Genomic DNA, 22,602 nt, shown 5'->3' with positions numbered 1-22,602 from the left:
GAAATTCCAGTGACCGTATCATTTAGTGACATTCTGGAGGTGAAGAAAGATGACAGCAGCAACCGAGTCTCACTTCCATACAGCAAGGAGTTCAACTTCACTATGTTAAGCGTTGTTTGAATGTGCTGAAGCAAAAACCACCTGAGACCAGAGCTTTTAAGCAAGACGAGGAGTTAGATCCGAATGGAAGTGCGTCAAGCACCAAAACAAGGGCAATAGAGCACTCGGCCAACCTGCCGCTCCCCCGCGCCAGGCTGCGGGCCAAAAGAGGAAGCAGAAGCAGTTACAACAGGATGAGCTCTGTTATTGTCAAATTACTCTTCTTGCTGCAAAATTAACATGTTGCCCCACTTTCCACAGCAGGAAGTCTGGAAACAATTTATTTTATTTTTTTTATTTATTTATTTTTAAACAGAACAGTGCTTTAGATGTTGCTTAAAAATTATTTTTTTGCATGTTAACCGTAGTTATTCTAAAATATTTGGAATACAAGTCGACTTACGGTATCTTTGGAGAAAGAGACCACACCACTTTTAGTGAGTTTATAAAGGTACTTACCATTGGCAGTGCATTGATATGCGCAAGTTTTCCTTTCAGGTGCCTCTTGCCACAGAAGTGTGATGCTGAAAAGGAAATAATGAGACAAAATAGGAAAAGTTACTTATTATTCTGAAAATGGTGGTGTTAACACACTAAAACAGTGATGAGGAAGAGGAGAGCAAGCAGAGCTGGGTTTTTGCATATATCCTCTTGCTAGCCACATCACAAGAACTGCTCCTGTGGGGAGTCTGAAATACAGAGCCTTGAACAAACATCCTGCTGAACGAACACACAGATCCCACTGCTGCTCCAGACATTCGCACCATTCAGCAGGAACACACACAGTCAACCCACAGACAGAAGCCCTCCTCTCTGGATTTTGCCTCAATTCACCAGAAATAAATAAAATAAATAAATAAAAAATAAAAATAAAAATAAAGGCAGGGGGGAGTTGAAAGTTAACTGGGCAAAGCAGGAGGGGGTTACAATGCCTTCAATCCATGCCAAATTTCTTCTGGAAATAAAATTCCAGCAAGTGACTTCTATATGTCTGGGAAAGCCCCAAGCAAAAGCACTTGTTCCAGTGGCCTGACGGCAGGTTATCCTTCTAGAAGGGTTAAATCCGTGAGGAATCCCTGCCTGCACGAAGCTGATGTACACAGAGCGACCAGAGCGCTGCCCAGCTCCCGCACTACTTCAGTGACTGAAAAAGGAGCCCAGGCACCTGCTGCCGCCTTCCAGAACATGCACGAAGCACAGTTCTCCTGCAGACTATCCAAGGTAAGTCACAAAGCAAGAATCTTCAAAAACAGAACAAGATCATGATCCAAAATCCACGCTCACCTACATTTTGGTAATTTTCTCTAAATATGAGTAATTTTATGCATATACCAATATGTACAGGCCAGTCGTTAAGTTAATCTTTGCAAACACTTTTTGATGTCAAAGCACGTGTTAACACCATCCACAACCAATCCCTTTCTATTCACTGCCAATGATTTTTCTTTATTTGTAAGTAGTTGCTCACCATATAAACACTTGTTAAATACTACTTTTCTTGATAAGAAATAATCTAATTAGCCACTCAAGGAACAGAAAGAGAGACAGGTGGCTATGGGTGACTAAAAACGTAATGAATCTTTTTTATATTAAGCTATTTACGAAGCACCTGTAAACCGCATTGACAGACTTTTACTCTGAGTTTCCAGCGTTCACCATCAGCACTAGGAAACGGTTTATCGTAAAACCACTGGGGACCTAGTCGAATACAGAGCTGCTGCAGTTCGCATTATTTTATTCCTAGAACATCCCTCTGCACCATCAGGGCTGACAGAAACGTAACCTTCTAATGCAAGAGGGGAGTTGCTGGAGGGGATGAGAAAGCACACGGGAATGTAGGCAATTTCAAGAATTTGCAAACAAGGTTTTTTCTCCCCCTCTTTGTGTGTGGCACTGGTGCTGCATGAACTACATAAACAGAGCGAAGGGAACTTCACTTTTTGCATGGCAGGAGCCAGCCGGGAGCTGTGGGATTTTGCACAGTCTGGGCAGCCCGGTGCAGAAGAGGACACATTGGCGCCTCACCCAGGAGCCCCCTGACAACGTCTGCCCATCGCTGAGGGCTTCCTTAAACCCAAAGCTCAGCAGGGACCACGAGCACAGGTGGAGCCGCCAGGCCCTTCCCGCGGCATCACCCAGACCAGGCACCTCCCCGGGGTACGGGGAGACAACGCGGTGACGAGCCGGGTTCGGAGCGCCCCCGATACACACGCAGCCTCACATCATTCCCTACCTGTTTTCCCGACATAATCCTTTCAAAAACAGCAATTTTTTAAAAGCTACTTGCAAAAATCACTCATGTTTTTCTTCTACAAACATTGCCATTCCCATGATTTGCCCCCAGGCACCCATTACACACAGACCCACGTGGGCTGAGGCTGGGCAACAAAGGCTACGGCAAAAGCAACGGATTCGGCAGGAGCTCCGAGTCCTTTCTGTTCTTCATTTCAACTTGCACCTTCACCGTTTTCTTATAATCCTCCTAGCATCACAGCTTATACTACTTTCTGAGAGTCTTCTGCTATTTTAACAAGTTTACTCATTAAAATTTGTTCTTTGCACATTGCAAAAGCCTTCTCCAGACACAAAATCTTTTCCACTAAAATCTCCCTAAGCATCCTGTTTTTTTTTTTTTTTTTTTTTTTTTTTTTTTTTTAAATCTGGCTTCAGTATCTGGAAAGTGTGTCCTAAACAAAATAGATTTAAAAATAACTAAAATCCTGGCTATTCCCCTCAGTAACTAGGCTGCAAAAAGCACCAGGCAATAATTTGGAAAGCCTAAATCGAAAGCTAATCAGGCCCTTGAAAGCTGCCTCGCACTTGGTTAACAGGCACGTACAGATGTTGGCTGTTCTAGCACAGTGATGCTTGCAACATAAACTGAGAAATAACAGAGATCTATCCATTAATCCCAGTTCCACTGTGACATATGGATTATAAAAAAAAAATCAAAATTCATCACTTACACAATAACATCTCTTCTTCTGATCTAATGAAGGAGCTGGATTGAGACAAGTATCAACCCAAAAATTTAAACAGCAGTAAATATGTACACGTGAGAAAAAGGAGGACCCCCACACAGGACAGCACCAAAAATGGTCCTTACCTGCAATAAATGACCTGACAGTAACAGAGTTCCCAGTGACACGACAAACACACAGGAAAGCCAGCAGCAACCGCTGCCACAGAACCAGGATTCCTCCCTGGGAAGCCACCCGGAGACGGGCAGGGATGGTGCATGTGGATAACGTATAGGTTCATACCACCTACCAGCTAAACAATCCCTCCACAAAGCAGAAATCCTCTTTCATACACCAAACACATGTTATGTATGTATGCATGTATGTATGCATACATAACGGGGGGAAACAACTCAAAACTGGGCACCTACAGTGGTTAAAGAATAAGGAAGGGGTAAGGAAGCAACATCAATGAGGATAAAATAGCTTCTGGACATAGGAACGATTCCGTTTTTCAAAAGGATGCAATAACAACAGCAAAGAAGGATGAGCTGCAACGCTATAAACACAGGAAAAGCAAGACCAAATAAATCACCCAGCAAAGCAACATGGCAGCTCCGCAGCAGCTACATGCGAGTTGAAAACAGAACGCCAAATTCCACAGTAAAAGTCAAACGCTGAGGAAGATCTCCCAGGCTGCAGAGAGGGAAGACCCCGTCGCAGGCCGCGGGATCAAACACGCACAGCCCAGGAGGGAGCTGGTCCTGCCACCACGCTGCTCCCCTGCAAGTCGGGTAGAGCAGACTCGTGGGCAACAAAGACAAACCACACACAGGGAAAGTACAAGATCACTAATGCTAAAGCCAGACTCCAGCAGAAAAGCACACAGCCAGTTATTACTGAAAGTGCTGAGTATTACATGAAGTGAGGCCGTCCTCTGCATTGGTTGACTTGACACAAAACATACGAGAAGCCACCAGGAAATGAAATCACTCTCTCCTGAGCTCTCATTTTACATCTAGCTTCTTAAACAGATTGAATTAAAACCTGGGATCTAATTCTCTTATGCACAGCATCCGATTTTACTGTTACTGAAAAGAATAAAATGTAGTTTCACAAAAGATAGTGTTTGTATTTTATAAAACCTTCACATGAAAAGCATCCTACCATTACACAAATACTGGTTTGTGGGGGAGTGCAATAAGGGAATAATTTCTTTTCCTTTGCACTGTCACGACATCCCACCTTTATAGACTATCACATACATGGCAATGAATGTAAAGTAAAATGTAAAGACAGCATAAAGGTGGATTTAAAGTAATTTCTTATTTATGTTGCTTTTGTATCATACTGAAAACATGAGACACGCTCACTGGCAAACAAGCTCGGTATTAAATTATAATTAATCACTGCAAGATTAATCAGAGAAAAGACAGAGAATAGCAGCCTATCAAACAAACTGCATGTGCTCAGCAGCCTCTCACCTCCACCTGAGAGGTGCAAATAAACAACCCTCTCATCACGGGGGAAAAACCCCTGTTGTGTAACACCAAGGGACCACCTGGCCAGTCTCAGGAAGTTTGGTACGCATTTTGGATATATACGCTGCTTCAAAAAACATGTATATATTAATTTCCTTTCATAAAAGCAGGCAGAGACCATTAACGCAGATGAGCCTGTGCAGCTGAAGGAAGGCAACCTGTTCTGCTGTCCACACGGCAGAACATTTCTAGAGAGCTGAGAGCTACCTGGACACTCAGTGTTCCCAGACTCTCCCATCAGTCCTGAATTTGGGGGATACAGAACAGCCTTCACACAGTTTTCTGTGTAAAACCCTTTTTCCTTCTTCATTTCTGCTAACGGTGCCCACTTGTCTGTGTTGTTTAGATATTCAGGGCAAGATATTCCTCTGCTTTGGGATTTATGGTAGCCTTGCAGAAGCAGCAGCCTGGCTTATGGCAGGCATCAGAAATCATTATAGTGCAGCTACGGTACAACTGTATTTCCTTCGGAGACTGATTTGTTCTCAAGGAGCTTAATTTATTGAACGCATTAAAATTCTGTCTCAGTTGTACCTTGCTTTGGGAGGTGGGACCTATGGTTTAAACAGAAACCATATTTGGAAGTGGGATCCAAATTAGAGCACGTTTAAGTAAGGAACTCCCTGAAGATAACAAGAGGGCACAACAATATTCTCTTATTTTCAACCTTAATGAATGTAGCTACTGCTCAAGCCGTGCCTGTGTTTCTCAATATCGTGGGAACAGCATCGCCCCTAGTTTTTTAAGGGGTTAGAAGTCAAACGGGGTCGGTGTTGTTTTCCTGAGTAAAAGCTGCCTCTACGTTTTCTCCCAGTCCAGGCTAAGGAGCGACAGGGAACACTCAGGTGGCACAACAGGGCTCGGGTCCGGGGCCGCATCACGGCCGGGGGCTCGAGAGGCCCCAACCCCGCGAGGCCGCGTCACGGCCGGGGACTCGAGAGGCCCCAACCCCGCGAGGCCGCGTCACGGCCAGGGGCTATCGAGGAGCCCCAACCCCGCGAGGCCGCGTCACGGCCGCCCAGCCCGAGCCCCGCAGCCCTGTCCCGGTCCTGCCTCTCCGCGAGCGCCGGGACGGCAGCGTTTGCTCCGTGTGCTGCCCGAGCACCCTGCAGGAGATTCGCCCTGCAGCAAAGCGCCAGGTTTAAGAGCAGATTCGCACGTCTGCAGCTGGATTTTAGTGGGGCACGGGAAGGGGCGGTAGCATCAGAACCACCATGATCCAAGGATTCTTCTAAGGCAGCAGTCAAAACTGAGTTACTTTTAATAGTAAAAATCACTTCAAAATCCATAGTTATGAAAACATTTTTCTGAAAACTTAGTCATACCAGAGGTCAGAACTCAAGTTTGTGGTGGAGCTGAGGTTCATAGACTCCAGATGTTCTTGGATGGACTTTCCCTAAAATAAAGAACTTGTAATGCTTTCCAGATTCTTCCAGGAGTTATTATTAAAATTATTATTTTATGCAAAGCCAGAGAAAAATTTAAGCAACTCACGGAAAAACGTTAACACTGACTGCCCTAAAATCACCCATTAAATATATCATGAAATATTTTTTTTTCCAAAAATAGTGCTCTTAAAAGCTTCTGCACATCTGCTTACAGCCCCATTTCCCCAGACACCTTCCTAAGCGACATTTGCTGTACGCACTCAGGCAGCAGCACAACCCTCCTGCACAAATTCGGTGTCCTGCTCGTGTTTGCACATTAATAACCTGCAGAATAAGCTCTTTCTGTACAAGTTAACTCTGATACAGCCGCGGTTCAAGCTGCCCAAGACCAAGAAACCCAAGGAATGTTTGTAATCTCCCGGAGCTCCTATTCCCTCCATGCCAGCTGACCACATCTCCTTTCCTGTGAGGCCTCCTTACCAGCTAAGGCCTCGTCTTCAGCAGTGCCAGACTGGGGCCTTACAGGAGGATCCCCAATCACAAAGAGTTAAGGTGTTCCTGGACAGGGTTGTAGATGTTTCATGCACTGGTTGTCCAGCTACCACCTACCTGCTCCCCCAGGTGGGTTCTTACCATTTACTTCACCCTAGAAATAACACCCTCCTACTGCTCAGCATCCACAGGCGTCTCAACGAGGGCTCAAAGAGCACGGAACGGACCCAGGAGGGAAGGAGGGAACAGAGCCCACGGAGAGGAAGAAATGGGGGCACTGAACTATCCCTAAAGCTACGCCACCAAAATACAAAACCCCACAACAAGAACACTGTGACGTGAACCGTACTACATTTAAACACAGCCACTAAACTCTTATTAAAAATTATTATTCTGTTGGCTTTTCAAATCACTCAGATAAAACCAGTTTCTCAGCCCTGGTATCTGTCACGGAGGTTGAACAGGGGAAATATTTGTACTGATATTATACATGGAGTGAAAGACAGGGAAACCTGTTCCACAGAACAAGCAGCCTACAGAACAGATAAACAGAGCAAAACGTTTACTTCGACGCTATGGTCAAGAATAGCATTTATTCCATAAATGGATTAAAGTAATTAACCAACGACAGCATTAGAGCAATCTAATCATACCACTTGCTCTCACCTTTTTTATTGGAACAACAGTTAAAATAATAACTTGTGTTTGCCATGAGAAGTAAAATAGGCCTTACCTGTATACAGTTATACTACTACAGTTACACCATCCTAGGTACCTTCCACCCTATATGTTCTATTTGGAAATAAAAGGAGATTAGGAAAAAAAAAAAAAAAAGGGTTCAATTTCTTACTATGTTTGCAGGTGTATGGCTCAATCTATAGCCCCTTTAAACTAATGTATTATGGGTATAACACTACACAGAGCAATTGTTTATACTACAGGCAAATGAAAGTGTGATTAGATAATCTAATTATGCTGCTTTCCAAACAGCCAAACAACAACAACAACATGAAGACGACTCATATTATTAGCCCTGCAGCACCCTGTATTTTCCTTTAGACAGGATGCAAGAGTTTATCCAAGGGAAATTCTAAGAGACTTAGGAGCAGCCATCCTAGATCAGGCCCAGGGGTTTTCTGGCCCATTTTGCTTTCTTCAGAAGTGACTTCCAGGCAGACCTATACAGGGTGAATGAAAACCGGGCAAATACATACAGTATTTTCCCAGACAATCTCCTAGCCTGGAATTAATTTCAACTCAGGTGACTTTCTGAGCACAATTTGATCGGTTTCTTGTGCTTAGTAACCTCAAAAGAATTGTCTGCCGTTAACTTCTCTGGTCCCATGTTAGCACCTCCATCTAAGCAGTTTTACAGATCTGATCTCTGTTGTGTAAAGAAATACACAGACTGTATTTTTGAGATATCTATAGCTATATATATAAATATATATATATAAATAGATATATCTGTCCGTTTAACTGGACACCCCTGTAATAGACAGTGAACCTCTGGTCTTTGCTCAGCCTCCCCATGAATCTCATGACCGTTTATTCCTATCACTTCTCCTTTTCTTTAAACAATTATATTTCCATGCGAGGATCTTGTTTCTTATGCCAGGACTCCTTGTTTTTCAGTCTTTGGTGAGTGACTCTACAGAAGAGTTCCAGGTTGGCAGCATCATCTTATCCACACTTGCTGACTCCTTATGAGAGAAAGGGAAATGCTGACCTTTTGTAACAGAGTTAGGAGCACATGCTGATTCTCCCTAAGCAAGTACCACCCGTCCAGGGGTAGGACCACGCTTGACAGAGTGGGCAGTGACACAGCTCCACTTGTGTGGGTGCAAGTCACCACCAAAGAATAAAGCACTTGTTACTGTTATTGAAGGGTCCATCTGAAGGAAGTCTGATGAACTTGAGCTGGAAAACAGTGTTTAGCAATTTGGCATGTAATGCCATTTAAAAGACTGCCATTAAGTTTCAGTACTCTGGTCCTGAAAGAATATTTGCCAGTATGTGTGTATTCATTGACAAAAGCTCAAACCTACAAAGAATTAAGTTATTACCTTCTATATCTTAATCTACATGGCAAACTAATGCTCTTCTCAGCTTCTCACATTTCCACTCTTTCTGCTCTGTTCTTCAGTAGAGCTCCCTGCAAACAGGGTTAACAGGGTCCTATTTTCTCCGTAATGTGCATTTTCTAATAGTAATTGTAAAGGACACACCAACGTCATCAAGCATGACTTGAATTTAAATTCCCTTAATCTTTTCTAAATGTAAGAGCTGATACTAAATTCACCATCTTCAAAAGTATCCCACAAGAAAAGATTTTTGTCAAGCATATTATTTATCATTTTTAAAACTTGGTATTCAATTGGAATCAGTTACTATTCTGTGCATTAAATAGCTTTTTAAACTCAGCAGAAGGCTACCTAAAAACACACAAACTGTTAATGGATCGGGTCGGAGGTACCACTTAAGTGACTTCTCAGATTAGAAGTGAGACAGCAACTCGGCAGGTGCAGAAGCCAAGGACAAGAAAAGATCGAGACATTACAGAAGCCTATTGAAGATTGTGTAACTGAAAGCAGATTGCAAATAACAGGAAAAACTTTCCCAAAACAAAGTAATGCAACTGGGGAATAGTGAAGGGAAATAACAAATCCCCACTACTTAGGATATTTCAAACAAAGTGGAAAAGACTCTAGAGGGAGAAATTCTGCTCAAGGAGACATGTAGCATAGAGCGTTTGATCTAGCAGGTCTTTTCCCTTGCTTTTTGATTTTTATCTAATAGCCTCACACCAGAGTTTAAAACTGGCTGTGCACCCTGCAAAACCTGAGCTCCAGTCAGGGCTCGGTTGGGGACAGGATTTTGTTTCCTTGCTTGTTTATAGGAGAGGCGAATCATGTTCATCAATGGGATCTACTAGACTAACCAGGGGAAGTAACATGAAAGCCTGGAAATTCTTTAGTGATGGTCTTTGAAAAGCCAACTGTACTTTATAGTAAGTATAACTTAGTATAAGTTTTATATATATATACACACACACACACACACACACACTTACAGTATAACTTAGTATACTTGATCTTTCTATTTGTGAAAGAAAGAAAAAGTCTTGTCCACTTCTCAATTCTAGGACAGGCCATATGGCTCCCATCACTGCAATTCCTTGCTCCTTGCATGCTTTTTGTTGCTCTGGAACACCTTTGTGAAAATGTCCACAGACAGCCCCTACAAGCAGCTGCCTGTCATCCTTAAAAAAGTGATGGATGTCCAGAAATTTCAGAAATTAAGAGCTTATAAAAAGTGCTGCTATTTTTGTTTCTGTTTTCAGCTACAATGTATAGAGTTTTTTGTTGTTTTTATTCACAGTGACTATGTGGAACACCTGAATATTTTGCTTTTCTTTTGTGGTCACACTGAAACACACGAGGTAATCAAGGAAATGACTGCACATGCGGCCAGGGGAAACACAAACATATCTGTAAAAAAATACTCCACCTACAAAAACATTTCTACTCTGCATCAGATGTGTCAAGTACTGGGTCTAGTTCATCTCCAAGCAGAACAGTGCAGATATCATTTTGTTGCATGTAAAGAACTTACTGGTTTGCCATGCTTTTCAGGATTGGAAAAACATGCATATAGCACTGTATAATAAACACATAGGACCTATACAGAACCATAAAATAAATCCTGAAATGACAAAGGCACTTTTGACATAAGCACTTCCATTCCACACGATTTTTTTTTCATTAACTTTATCAAGGAAAAAAGCCCACTTGCCCTGTTTTCACAGGAATCCTGCTAGCGGATCGATGCTGCTCCATCTGAGCCCCTCGTCCCGTGCGTGCTGCATGCGCCTCAATTCTGCAGTGTTTGGCCTGCAACATTTCTGTGCTGACCAGGTTAAGTCTTGGGAGCTGCTAGTAGCATTTGTTGTCAGGTTGAGATAATTTCCTCGTGGAATTTTAACTGGTTTGTTTATATTGTAATACAGAAAACATTACCTGCCTTGTCTTCTTTTATCCCAATAATATCCTCTTGTAAAGTAATAAAAATTAAATCTGAAATTACTATGCAAGTGCGCTTATGAAGAGTTAATTTTGCATTACTTCGATCTATTAAGACTTTGCTACAAAACTCTTAAATAATTTTGATCACAGCCCATTGCCAGCCCTCAAAATTACATGCGTCAAATACTCTTACTGAATTTTGGAAAAAAAGAAATTCCTTGGAGCAGCTACAAGCCACGTCCAACGGGCCCACAGATGTGTGGGTGCAGACACGCAGGAGCATTGAAGGACAAGCACTTACCAGGCCAGGGAAGCCAGCAGTAACGTAACACGTTAACAACACACGTCTGAGAGCGCTCTAGGAACCTTCGCTTTACTGGGCAAAATGCCACTCTCCCCCTGCAAAGTATTTAGCCATAAAGGGTAAGAGAGGGAACAGAAGTGAAGTCTACGAACATGGCACAATAACACTCAGTATATGCACACATATGGTAGGAAGTGTAAATATTAAGAGGGTTACTTCTTGGCTTGCAGTTTCAGCTTAAGAACTCAGCTTCTATTTTCAAGGGTGTAACAAAACTTTTTTTCATCTTTGTCATAAGTTTATGTTCAAGGAGAAAAAAAAAAAAAAAAAAGAAAGGAAGAAAACTCTCAATCCAAATCCTTTGACTTATTCTGATTTGAGAGCCAGAGAAATCTTGGATGTCAACAGACCCAGTGGCCGAGCTGAGCAGGGAAGGTGCAAATGCTCTTCGGTGCTTTACCCTAGTTGGCCCTGGAGGCAAAGGCAGCAGCATGAACCACAGATCCTTCAAGCAGCGGAAAAACCTTAAAACTCCGGAACTCAAAACCAATTTTCAGGAAACCACGTATCACTATTTCCCATTTCCACAGAGTCACTTACAGATTCCTAGAAACAAACAGGCAAAAACAACTTGGGACACTCTCATTTTCTTGAGCAGTAACAAGTGGTCAGAGGACAACCCAGTATTGAGGTATTTGCAGCTTCGGACGCTCAAGCTGCCATCCTGGGCTGACCCCAGCCCCATGCATGGGCAGTACCTTTCAGGCTGCCGTCCCGGGACCCGCAGCCCCACACGAGCTGCCCGCAGGCACCCGGATTTCCCCTGGATGCGCGTGGACCAGGAGCGCATCCCAGGAGCCGTCCCTAGGCCAGACCCCGAGCCGGGCACAGCAAGGGCCCGTCGGGAGGTTTAAACACACACACAGCCTGACACACTGAGGTTACAGTCCAACACTCGGTTCACAGCGTTGGCTACCTAGGTGACAATGCAACTTAAACCACTAAAACAATTTTAAAGAAATAAAATATTCACATAATACACCACATTCCTTAAGTATTGCTGGAACTATTGGAAATCCCTGACACTGTTTGCAAAGAGCATTTTCCGGAAGGGATCAGCACGAGCTGCTCCGGGTGCACAGAGGACTCCTCACAGCCTGTGCTGGGCCAGCCAGCTCCAAGACTCTGCTCGTTGGAGCATCTGCCTTCTACAGATGAGAGGATAAAGCCCTCTTAATTTCAACACCCTGAACAAAATCAGCTCATTTCACTGCTTACCAAATAACACTTCAGCTACTTTTAAATGTCGAAGTTTTCATAAGCTTTCTACCTTTAGTCGGCACACTGCAGCAGTAAAAACACATGAACATTCTGGGCGCTAGATAAGCACTTTCATCTAACTGCAGTTTGACACAGGAAAGAGGAAACCCAAATTCATCAATTTGCACTTCCATTGAAAAAAGCCAGGAAAGCAAAGTATAAATGAAAGCAAAGTTATGCAACTCTTAGCAAAAGCAGAGCAAAACAGTGAATTCACCTGATTAGTTAAAAGTGCCTTTTTTTAATATATGCATATACATACACACACACACATGCCTACACACACAAATAGCAAATCAATGTTTTCATGGATTTCAACATTGTTATTTTCTTTAAAAGTTTTTCTAAATCCCCAAACAAATTCAGTTATTGAAGCAAGGCTTTTTGCATGTTAACTTAAATCATCTTCATTGGGATCCATCCCATGTCTAGCAAACACTTTCTCTAACATTAGGTACGGAATGGTGTAAATTAAGGCTAGAGACACACCCTGACTTAAGGCAGTACCTGTATTCAAAACAGCTCAATGTTCCGAAAGAAAAAGGGTTTGAGCAGGGTAGAAAACACCGGCAGCATCCGACGCGCGGGTGCCGTCTCGGGGCGCCGCGGCGGACACGCGTGAAGCGCTCCGATTTAAGGACAGGTCTCCGAGCACCCGATGAAGAGGGTGACGCAGAGCGACACGAGAGGCTCCTGGCGCCGGCCCCGGCTCTGGAGCACAGCAGGGCTGGCAGCGGCGCCACTGCAGAAACGTGGCCAGCGCCCCCAGGAAAGCGGGAGCCACCGAACAGTGTGAAGCCCCCTGCAAACTGCGCTCTCAAATTTCCAGCGGCTGGGACTGCACCTTCAACTGTCCTCGTAATGCAGGGGTTTCGCAGTGACTTTCAGCATGTATCGGACTGTTGAATATCCACTGTTCACAAGCCTGAATTACTCTGCAATAGTCGATTTTGCAGCCTCCGCCCACCACTCGCAGTGACTCATATTAACACATCGTAGATCTAAAACTCAGGAACACAAGAGATCAATATTTGGTTACTACCGACAATAAGAAAAAACAGTCTTATGGTCTTGGAGATTTGCTTTCAGTTGCTCTTACCTTCACAAGCAAGTTTTCCCAAAAAGTTTGCTTCGGATATCGGAAAACTAGTTTCCTTTCCAGCTCCTCCTCTGCAGCCCCTCTGGAACATCCATACTGAGGAGCACCAAAGACTAAACCGAGACCCCCGCATTTTTGCCACAAGCAATGACAGAAGGATGAATCACAAACCAAAAGAGAACAACAACAGAAGTGTTCCTACTTCTTTGGTAGCAAGTAAAGAATCAATAATAACATAAAATACATATTACAGCAAATCTCTGAAACCTCCTTCAGAATTTAGGTTTCACTGTCTTGGGTGCTTCAAAATTGTGAAGGACTCTGAAAAAAATAAATCAATACAACCCATAAGATACAAAGGAGGAGAAATTCAATCCTTTTTTTAAGACAGGGCTGCCACGCGGCTCCACCAGCTCCCTACCAGTGTGGTGACAAACAACTGGATAAATCCAATGGGTCTTTATATGAGGACCAAGTATGCTGCAAGTCTAGTTTTTCTAAATGTGCCATCTATGCCTTCAAATAGGGCATGTGGTAAAAAGAATGAATGGCAGAGAAACTGTTTTCTAGTGGCCATTTTTTTTTCCATTTCAAATAAGTAACTTCTACTACAGGCATGTGATTTAAAATCTTTTTTTAAAAAGCAATTTCTGAAAATCTGTTTTGCAACAAATGTCACTTCATTGGGGAAGCTAAAAGGACACGACAGCACCCACTGCTCAGCAAACACAACCTCCGATGAGTATTGGAAGGACTTTGCTTAGCGTAACTTTAGCTTCTTTAGATCACTGCATTGAAGTCTCATTTTAGGTCATTCCTGGTTTGGAGATCCTGGAGACGACATCCCGCCAAGTCCTGGCAATGCTCAAGATCAGACACTGGGGTCCGTAAGGAGAAAGGTCATTAGAAAAGACGGGGCTGCCACGTGGCTCCACCAGCTCCTAGCGCGGTCACTCGTACCCAGGTCAGTGCCCGAGAACCTTCCCAACAAGGCAGAAGGGATCTGCCAAAACCTGACATACATCCATGGAACATTTTGGGACTGTTTCAAAGAATGACAGGATTTAGGAAGGCTAAAACAACACCAGGAGAAGGTCCTTCTCCCTTAGGACATCAGATAGAAAAACCTATTAAACAAAAATAATCAACTAGAAACAAAGACGATTTCCTAAACAAAAATAGCTTGCAGTTGAGAGACTGTAAAAATCACCATATGTGGACAACTAATATGCTAAAAGAGTAGGAGACTTGTTGCCCTACAAAATAAGGTACCACATGCCAAAAAGGTTCCTGCTTACATTCCGATTTTAGCAGCAGAAATGAAATCAAAAATAAAGGCTGTAATTGCCAAAAGGAACAAACACAGACATACAACATATAAAAGGAATAATCAAGAAAAAGATTAAAGGCACCCACTATCATAAGAATAGAAACAGCATCTCTAGAAGCCCTGAAGGACTCCTTATGGAAGAGGAAAAAAAGGGGGGGGGGGGGGAGGGAAAGCTAATCAAAGAGGAGGACGCAATCACTACGAATCTGATCATTTTGACACAGAAAGGGGGCTTACCAGGGTTGGTAGAGAGAGGCAAGAGGAACCAGTAAGGAGTGGGGAGGTGCCACTCTCGCCTTTCCCATTCCCAGCCTGCATCCAGCGCCCCGGGGCCAGTTGTGTCATTGAACACTTAGCAGCTACAGTGCAGGGGAGAGCAGTGGCACTGGGGTGTGTGACACTAATTCATCAGCTTCCAAAGGATTTCCACCAAATTCACTGCTGACAGCTCTGGCAGCAGCGTTTTTGTATTCAAAGTGGAAAATACACAGTCTCAAGCTGCCCTTTATTTTCCAGGTCTGACCAGAGTCCTTTGGTTTTGTCCTTCCCCCATCTGTTTACGCTGCAGAACTCTCCGGCTGCCTCTCTCCAAGATTATATTCCCTGAACGCGGGCTGTTTAAACCTCCTGCATGCGCATTTGACTTCTGCAAGCAAAACAACAACAACAAATCCTTCCTTCTTTCTCCACATATTATATTTCATATATGTGTTTTATTATATAACAGCTTCTATACTACTTTTACATAACTTAAAACTCCCATAGAAGAAGGATCCTGTTTTCTATTTCAATACCCCACCATCCAAGATTTAGGGTAAACATTGTTTTAAAACAAAATTCCTATGTATTTGTACTCTCTTCCAACATGATCAAAAACCCGTAAGAAATTTTAAGACAAGAACTTTTATTTTATTCATTTACTCACTGCATCTATGGGATCCTTAAATTCCCAAAGCCTTTGGAAAACCAGAAGAGCCCAAGGGTACAGACAGTGAGGAAGCACTTTATTTTAGTAACCAGAAACGATGTATGACAGACCTGTCTAGTTTTATTTTTAGCACAACATAACTGTTAGTAGAAAGACTGTTCTTTAACATCGGAAGGAATGTAATGGAGAATTTATTTTAACCATACAGGTCTAACAGGTCATAAAGATTGTATCATTATCCTTCTTGGACAGTAATTGGCAATAAGATGACATGATCTTCTCATAGTTTTTGTTTCACTGACAACTTGAGAGGAAAGAAATGCTGACCATCCAACATGTTTATTTTATATTCAGCTTTCTTGAACTGTTCTTCTGCAAAGCAGCAATGATGATGCTCATTATTTTAGCAATCATAATTCTAAATGAAATCTTGCTCTGCGTAAACACATGATCATGACCACCACATTATGTGTTTGAATTTAGTTTTGAAAATAATGCAAAATGATGCAGAAGTGAAAGGCTGATCAAGGAAAATGTAAGGCTGCTGCTGTATGGGGTGGCTGATTCAGTGATGGCAGATAAGGCTGAGGCTCCTGCCAGGGATGAGCTGGGACAACCTGACCCCCGTTACCAGATGGGCTCTGTTAAAGGGTGCCCAGGAGAGCGCTGGACAACGTCAGACTTAGACCACGATCACCTCTGGGAGACGGTCTGGGAGATTAAGGGTGCCCCCGATGACTGTAGAAAAGCAAATGCACTGCCCATCGCCTAAGACGACTGAAAGGATAATTCAGACACCTACTCTGGTTCCTGAGAAAAATCACAGAGTGAGGCCTCCTGGAACACACTGTCGGGTGCATAAAGCACAAGGCAATCAGAAACACTCAGCAGAGACTGACCAAGGGCAAACTGTGTCTTTTGCGATAAAATAACCACACCGGAATAAGGGAGACCAGAAGTTTTTACCTCGGCTTTGGCAAGTTTTTTACACAAGCCCCTACAACACGAACGTGTTGAAGTCGTGATGTTGTAGATTGCTTGGGAAACAAGCAGGTGGCTGAGACACTGCTGGAAGGGCTGCGCTCCAAGGCCAGCGGCGAATGCGGCTGGAGGCCGGTAACGACTGGAGCAGGGGTCTGTCCTGGGACCTGGCCCATCTAACACCTGTATGAGTGATGTGAAGAGGATGGAGCGCCCGCTCATCAAGCCTGTAGATGACACCCAACAGAGGACACCAACTGATACGGGCAGGGCTGCCACCCAGGGCGACCCAAGCAGGCGTCAGAAACGGGCTAAAAGCCACCTGATGGAGTTGGTGAGGTAAAAATGAGGAGCCCTGGAGTGTTATGGACTGGGGACTGAAAGGATGGGGATCAACTCTGCTGAAAGGACCTGCAGGCCCAGATAAACAACCAGCTGAGCATGAGCCAGCAATGTCCTTTAATTGCTGCCGTTCTCAGTCTTGCAAAGGCTTACTTATTCTGTCTATTCCTTGCCTCTTCAGTATTTGACTTTGAAACCTTAATAACATTATTTTAACAGCTCTTTTATGCAGTGAAGTGGCCTTGAGAGAGAAAATGGCATCAACGTGCACAGGTCCTAATACAGTTACTGATAAATTCTGTTCGCAAAACGCACCCACTGTGCTCAAACAGAACCAAAGCAGAGAGGCTGCAGGGAAGAACCGAAACCCGCGATTTCTGTGCCTGTAATTAGGCTGCAGTTGGCACATTAAGGGACATACACTACAATACATACTGCAAAAGTAAATACCGTGTTTGCAAAAAGGTGCCGCACGATGATGACTGTCATGAGAAATGGCACTCATTACCCAAAGTTGTTCCTTGAAGTGGCACCAGGTCTGTTAAAAATCAAGCAATTGCAAAGTCCCAGGAACACAGGGTCACTGCTGTTTGACTTTTTAGAACTGCAGTGCTTTGCACACCAAAACAAATCAAATTTGTGCAGGCTGAAATAAATTTGGAGGCTTTAGAGACAGCAAATGTTCACATACATTTGGAAGAGCCTACTGTTACAAAATACGGAAAAAAAAGCGTATACTGGGCATATGCAATAGCCAGTCTGCGAAGACATAATTGCCGTTTGCAAATCAAAGCAATCCACCCGAGAGGCATACTCATATAAACACACTTTCCTTTAGATATCTGGACAGATATGTACGCACAGACTCCTAATTTTGCCATTAGCCCAGAAGGCTGCTCCGAAGGCACAGAGCGCGGCCGCGCGACCGCGCGATTCCCGAGGAAGCCAAGGGGAGCAAACCCGGGGCTGCGCCCGCGGCTCCCACCCACGCGGGGCGGCTCCCGGCGGGAAGCAGAACCGCGGCACAAAGAGGACGTCGGAGGTTAGACCTGGAGCACCTGGGGGAAGGGAGGAAGGAGGACGGACCTTTCACACGAGGGCCTTCTCCAGCTTCCTGCAGCCTTCTCATCTCCGAGGCCCTTTCTAACACACGTAAGCAAACTAGGCAAAGCGACAAATCCGAGTTTTACAAACACATTACTTCCAAGCTTTATGTGTATAAAAAAATATTAAAAAATCAAGCTCAGACGTGTTAAAAGGAATACATACTTCAGCTTTAAACCACAACATGACACTAAAGGAGGCTGAATTCATCGCGGGGAGTGGAAGGGGGAAGAGGGGAGACTATTTCTAGTGTTTCTAGGATTTTGAAATACCTGCAAAATTTCTCTTTTTTCTTTAGCTAAACACCTGCTTAGCACAGAATTTCTTCCCACAGTAAAACTCTAATCTCCTAACATAAAAATCATAAACATTCCCAAATTAAGGTTACAAAAAGAATCTTTTATGTGCACCTGAGCAATACTTGGCAGATCAAAACACATTACTATTAAGATAACAATCACTTGAGAATTAAAAAGAAAAAGGTTATTAAAGCAGATATTTGAAATATCATCTGATACCCCTTTTACATCTGACATACTCCATCATTCAGTTTTCATTGCTCTTAAATAAAAAGCACACAACTAAACTTGTACAATCTGAAAATCTACTCCTTAAATATTTAAGGAGCAAGACCAGTTTTGCTTCCTGGAGTCTCAGCATACATTCCAGGCCTTCTTACACTTTGAGTAAATGGAAATAAAAAATAAATAAATAAAAACATATTCTTATTTTAATGGTGCTGTTATAAGCTTAGGAACTGTGATTCAACATATTTAATATGCTCAAGTACATACATAACACGATGCAATCAGCAGCATCACTCATTAAAAAACCTGTACTTCTTTATGCGTGTATCTATGCACAGATCACAAATTTTGGGAGACTGTATTCTAGAGTGTGCCAATTCTAACTGCATGGCACTTCTCAAATACCTCCTTTTCTGCCTATCCATACAAGCAGTAAGTTCCTGTACAGACACTTACTACCTTGTGCCTTGGCTTACGCTGGTCCTGGCAACCAGCAAGCCTGCCCCACTGAGAGCCATCCCATACACCTCTGAAAAGAGCTTTACCTTTTGTATTGCCACATCTCTCTGTATTCCTTCACCAGCTTCACTATCTAATACCTCAGACACCTTCCTAGCATCCCTTTTAATAGGCATAAAGGGCCTTTGATACTGAATCAACAACAAGCAAGCACAAAGACCCAACTTCGCAGCCTCCAAACAGCTAGTGAGGCACTTGAGATAGTTTCAAATGAGCATCAGCAGCTTTCTCACATACTCCCCATCATTAAAGGCATTCCAAGATTCACAAAATTTCCTTCGAATCCCTTTTTAGAAAGTCTTATTTTCACATAGCAAAAAATGTGTTCAATAGCTCCAGATGAGGATTTTTCCATGAATATAAATAATGGCTTTTTGAATGCAGGTTTAGCTGTATCATGTTCTCAGGATTTAAAAAAAAAAAAAAAAAAAAAAAAAAGACTTTAACCACATACCCCGGGGAAGAAATACCTATTTTTGTTTATTTTGAATATCACTTTTTGTTTTTGTGAAATGCCTTCAGTCTGCGTGTTACAGAAACACTACGCACCCTGTGTTGACCTTTACCATAATGCTCATGATTTTGCAAACCTCTTCCACAATCTTCCCAACTGCTGTGGGGCTCCCTCCCCGAACTGAAGACACTCTGCTTAAAATTCTTCTGCGACTGATTCAACTGTAGAGAAAACCTCAGGAGGCATTTTTCTCTTTAGCAGGATCACCTTCTGGGGTTGTTCTACCTGAAGGACGTATGATGCTGACGCACACAAGTCAAAGTATCAGTGCTACCAATTTCTACTGCCAAGGTAAGAGATGCACCGTGTCACCCAACGCCGTCCAAGGGGAAGGTCGGCAAGTAAAACTAAACACTGTTCAACCTCTCCTCAGCTGCTATGGCTATTCAGGCTCTACACTGAGTCTCACTACCCTAAAAAAAAGGATTAGTCTCTGTTTCTCAAGGGCTAAACTTTACTGAGCATGTAGACAGCTGTGATGAACCTGAAACTTGGCAGGGAAGCCACAGACTCAGTTCCTCCGCACTCCAGTGTGAAGGGTATAAATAATATACTACATATATATATATACACGCGTGTGTGCGTGCATGTGCATAGAAGAATACACCAGCTGCTGTTAGAGCTGAATCTGACTCCCACTCCAATTCCTCATTCTGCAATTGTGAGAAAAAAGTGATCAAATTCCTTCTATAAGGAGCAAAAAGGAATGGCTGCTTCAGAAAGCTCAAGACACATTTCCGCTAACTCACTAAACATGCGACTCCCCCATGACATCCACAGCATAGCAGTAAGATCCTAACGAACTTATATTTTTAATTTCAAGTCAGGAAATCCATTTTCAGTACAGATTTGAGTGGACTAACAACTCAAATTAATGAGATTCTTTAGCACTGGTTTTGCTTTCCTTTAAGTGCAAACCTGTGAGAGCTGCGGTAGAAAGACTGAAAGGTTTTATGGTTTCACTGCTCTATGGTTAAATAATGTTATACCTTTTTCTGAGATGTTTCATTGCTGTTTAAAGAACTACTGCTTTCCGATTCACAGATATTTCCAAACCCCTAGCCACAATCCATTACTGTTATTTTTCATTCTTCAAAAGAAGCAAGATGATCATTAACTATAGCATAAGGAAAAAAAGAAAACCATGCTGCCTCACTAAGTTAACATTGCAAATCCAATAAAAATAATCACTTCAAAATTTTTAAATCATTCATATCATTTTATCTTTGATGTCTCTCATAGTTTCCCTTATTACCCTTAGCCATTTTATCATGTTTCTCTTAGCAAGGCCTGCATGAGATGACCTAGTTTATTTGCACTCCTCCCAAACCGTGAAGTAAAACACGTTAACATAAACCAAAGGGCCCCAGTCGATTTGAAACAAGCTGTCACCCTGCCAGCTCCTTCCTCCTTTACCATCCCAGTCTTGACTCTTTCCAGCCATTTTTTCCTGCTGTGGTCTTGTCCTCGGCTCTCACCACCCAGCATGCTGGTACTGCCCTGCTTTCTCCCTGGGCCATTGCCGCTTTCTTCGTCCTTTCAGGCCAAGCTTGGCAACACTTGGCAGGTCAGGGTCCGTTTTGCCACCTGTTCGAATGTTCTGGGCTTGGGGGAAAGCCCAACTTGCACCTGGGATCAGCTCTCTGGAGTGGTGACACATCAACTGCCCCATTGCTTGGGCAGAAAGACTTGCAGAGGCAGCTCTGGCAGAGGCAGGTGTCACTGCAGGTGTCTTTGGCACACAGCATTATTTGGCTTACTATTTTCAACTAACGCAGCATCTATTGTATGGTAAGAGTCTAAAAGTTGTGTAATACAACAGGGAGAGAAGGGGAAAAAAAGAGACAACGAACAGCAGCGCTAAAAGCCTTTCAGAACGTTTGTACTCTCGTGCCTTTGTTCCACTATACCGAGAAAAACAAAACAAAACAACCCTGCCATAAACTGCCTCGAGCAAGCTATATTTGAGTTCCCTCTGGATTAATGACTATCCTCACTCCAGAGGCACACAGAACATTGCCCCAGGCCATGCAGGTACTTACAGGGAGAATATTCAGTGAACATTTGCCCATTGAGCACGGGCCTTCGTGGCAGACTGCGGAGGGCCCGCGGGAGACCCAAGAAGCCGCACGGAGCTGCGAGTCTCCTGTTCACGCACACCACAACGCGCCACGACCGCGCACTCCTATGGCAGAAGCTCCTGCCTAAACACAAAGTTAGTTCCTGTATTAAGCAAACTCCCCTCTCGCATCTCCTCAGGTTTGACAGAGGTTTCAGCTGTCCTGGAGCTTCCAAGGATGCCACGTCCATCTGTAAGAGCCTGAAGTCCACGTTCATGGCTTGCCAATATGCAAGGAACAGTGGAACTATTTCTACCAAACACGACCCAGAAGCACGAGTGTGAAGCCCATCTCACCTCGCACCCTCATGAACAATACACCGGATCCACAACAGCACCTGCGTCACCAGAGGAGGACAGGGACAAGCTGCAACACACTTTTCCTTTTACATCTGAAACACAGACTGACTTGCGAAGGATACTAGAGAGATGTCATGTCTTATTCTAATATTGGCTAACCGGGATACTTTTCTCCTCACACTTTGCCCACCAGTAACTCAAACTTCCTACAAATGCTGTTCCTCACAGTGCAAGATTTTTCTGCCACCAACTCCATGGTCTCTTCCAGCTGAAGTGAGTTAGGTGCTCTCAACAAAATGTAAAGGGACACAAATATATATGCAAAATCTCCTACTGCCACTCGGCACTTATCATTTCCTGTAAGACGCTCAACAAAATGCTGCAGAAAGTCACCCCTGACCAAGAACATGTCCTGCCTAATGTCCTACCATCTATTGTCATACAGGAAAAACTGAACGAGAAACCCTGAGCAGGTAAAACTAATTCAAATGCCCTCCGCACATACACCACGCTTGGTGTGCTGGACTGCACGAGGAGCTCCAGGACCTTTCCCAGCTACCACCCTCCTCCGTTCCAAATGTTTTGCCCAGCAGCCTCTTCTTAATTCTTGGGTGAACTACCCCCCCAAAAAAAACAACAACAAAAAAAACATAATTGAAGACTTAAGATTCACAATCCCTTGATATATAAGGACAAGTCTGGACTTGGTC

At 43.5% G+C, this 22,602-nt stretch overlaps 1 protein-coding gene across 3 annotated transcripts in view; it reads right to left on the bottom strand.

Moving 5' to 3' along the window:
* The window catches only part of TBL1XR1 (TBL1X/Y related 1), a 103,441-nt gene that overhangs the window by 57,559 nt on the left and 23,280 nt on the right, over positions 1-22,602 (bottom strand). For all 3 annotated transcript variants that reach the window (XM_088523912.1, XM_088523910.1, XM_088523911.1), the window contains exon 2: positions 559-623. The gene's annotated coding sequence lies outside the window, so the exon portion shown is untranslated. The remainder of the gene's footprint in view (positions 1-558; positions 624-22,602) is intronic.

Source organism: Tinamus guttatus, unplaced genomic scaffold, assembly GCF_059628265.1.
Source record: "Tinamus guttatus ecotype Peru unplaced genomic scaffold, ASM5962826v1 Tinamus_guttatus_pri_ptg000198l, whole genome shotgun sequence".
Taxonomy (NCBI): Eukaryota; Metazoa; Chordata; class Aves; order Tinamiformes; family Tinamidae; genus Tinamus; species Tinamus guttatus.
The sequence above is the reverse complement of the archived record's forward strand: the minus strand, read 5'-3'. Positions and strand labels throughout refer to the sequence as shown.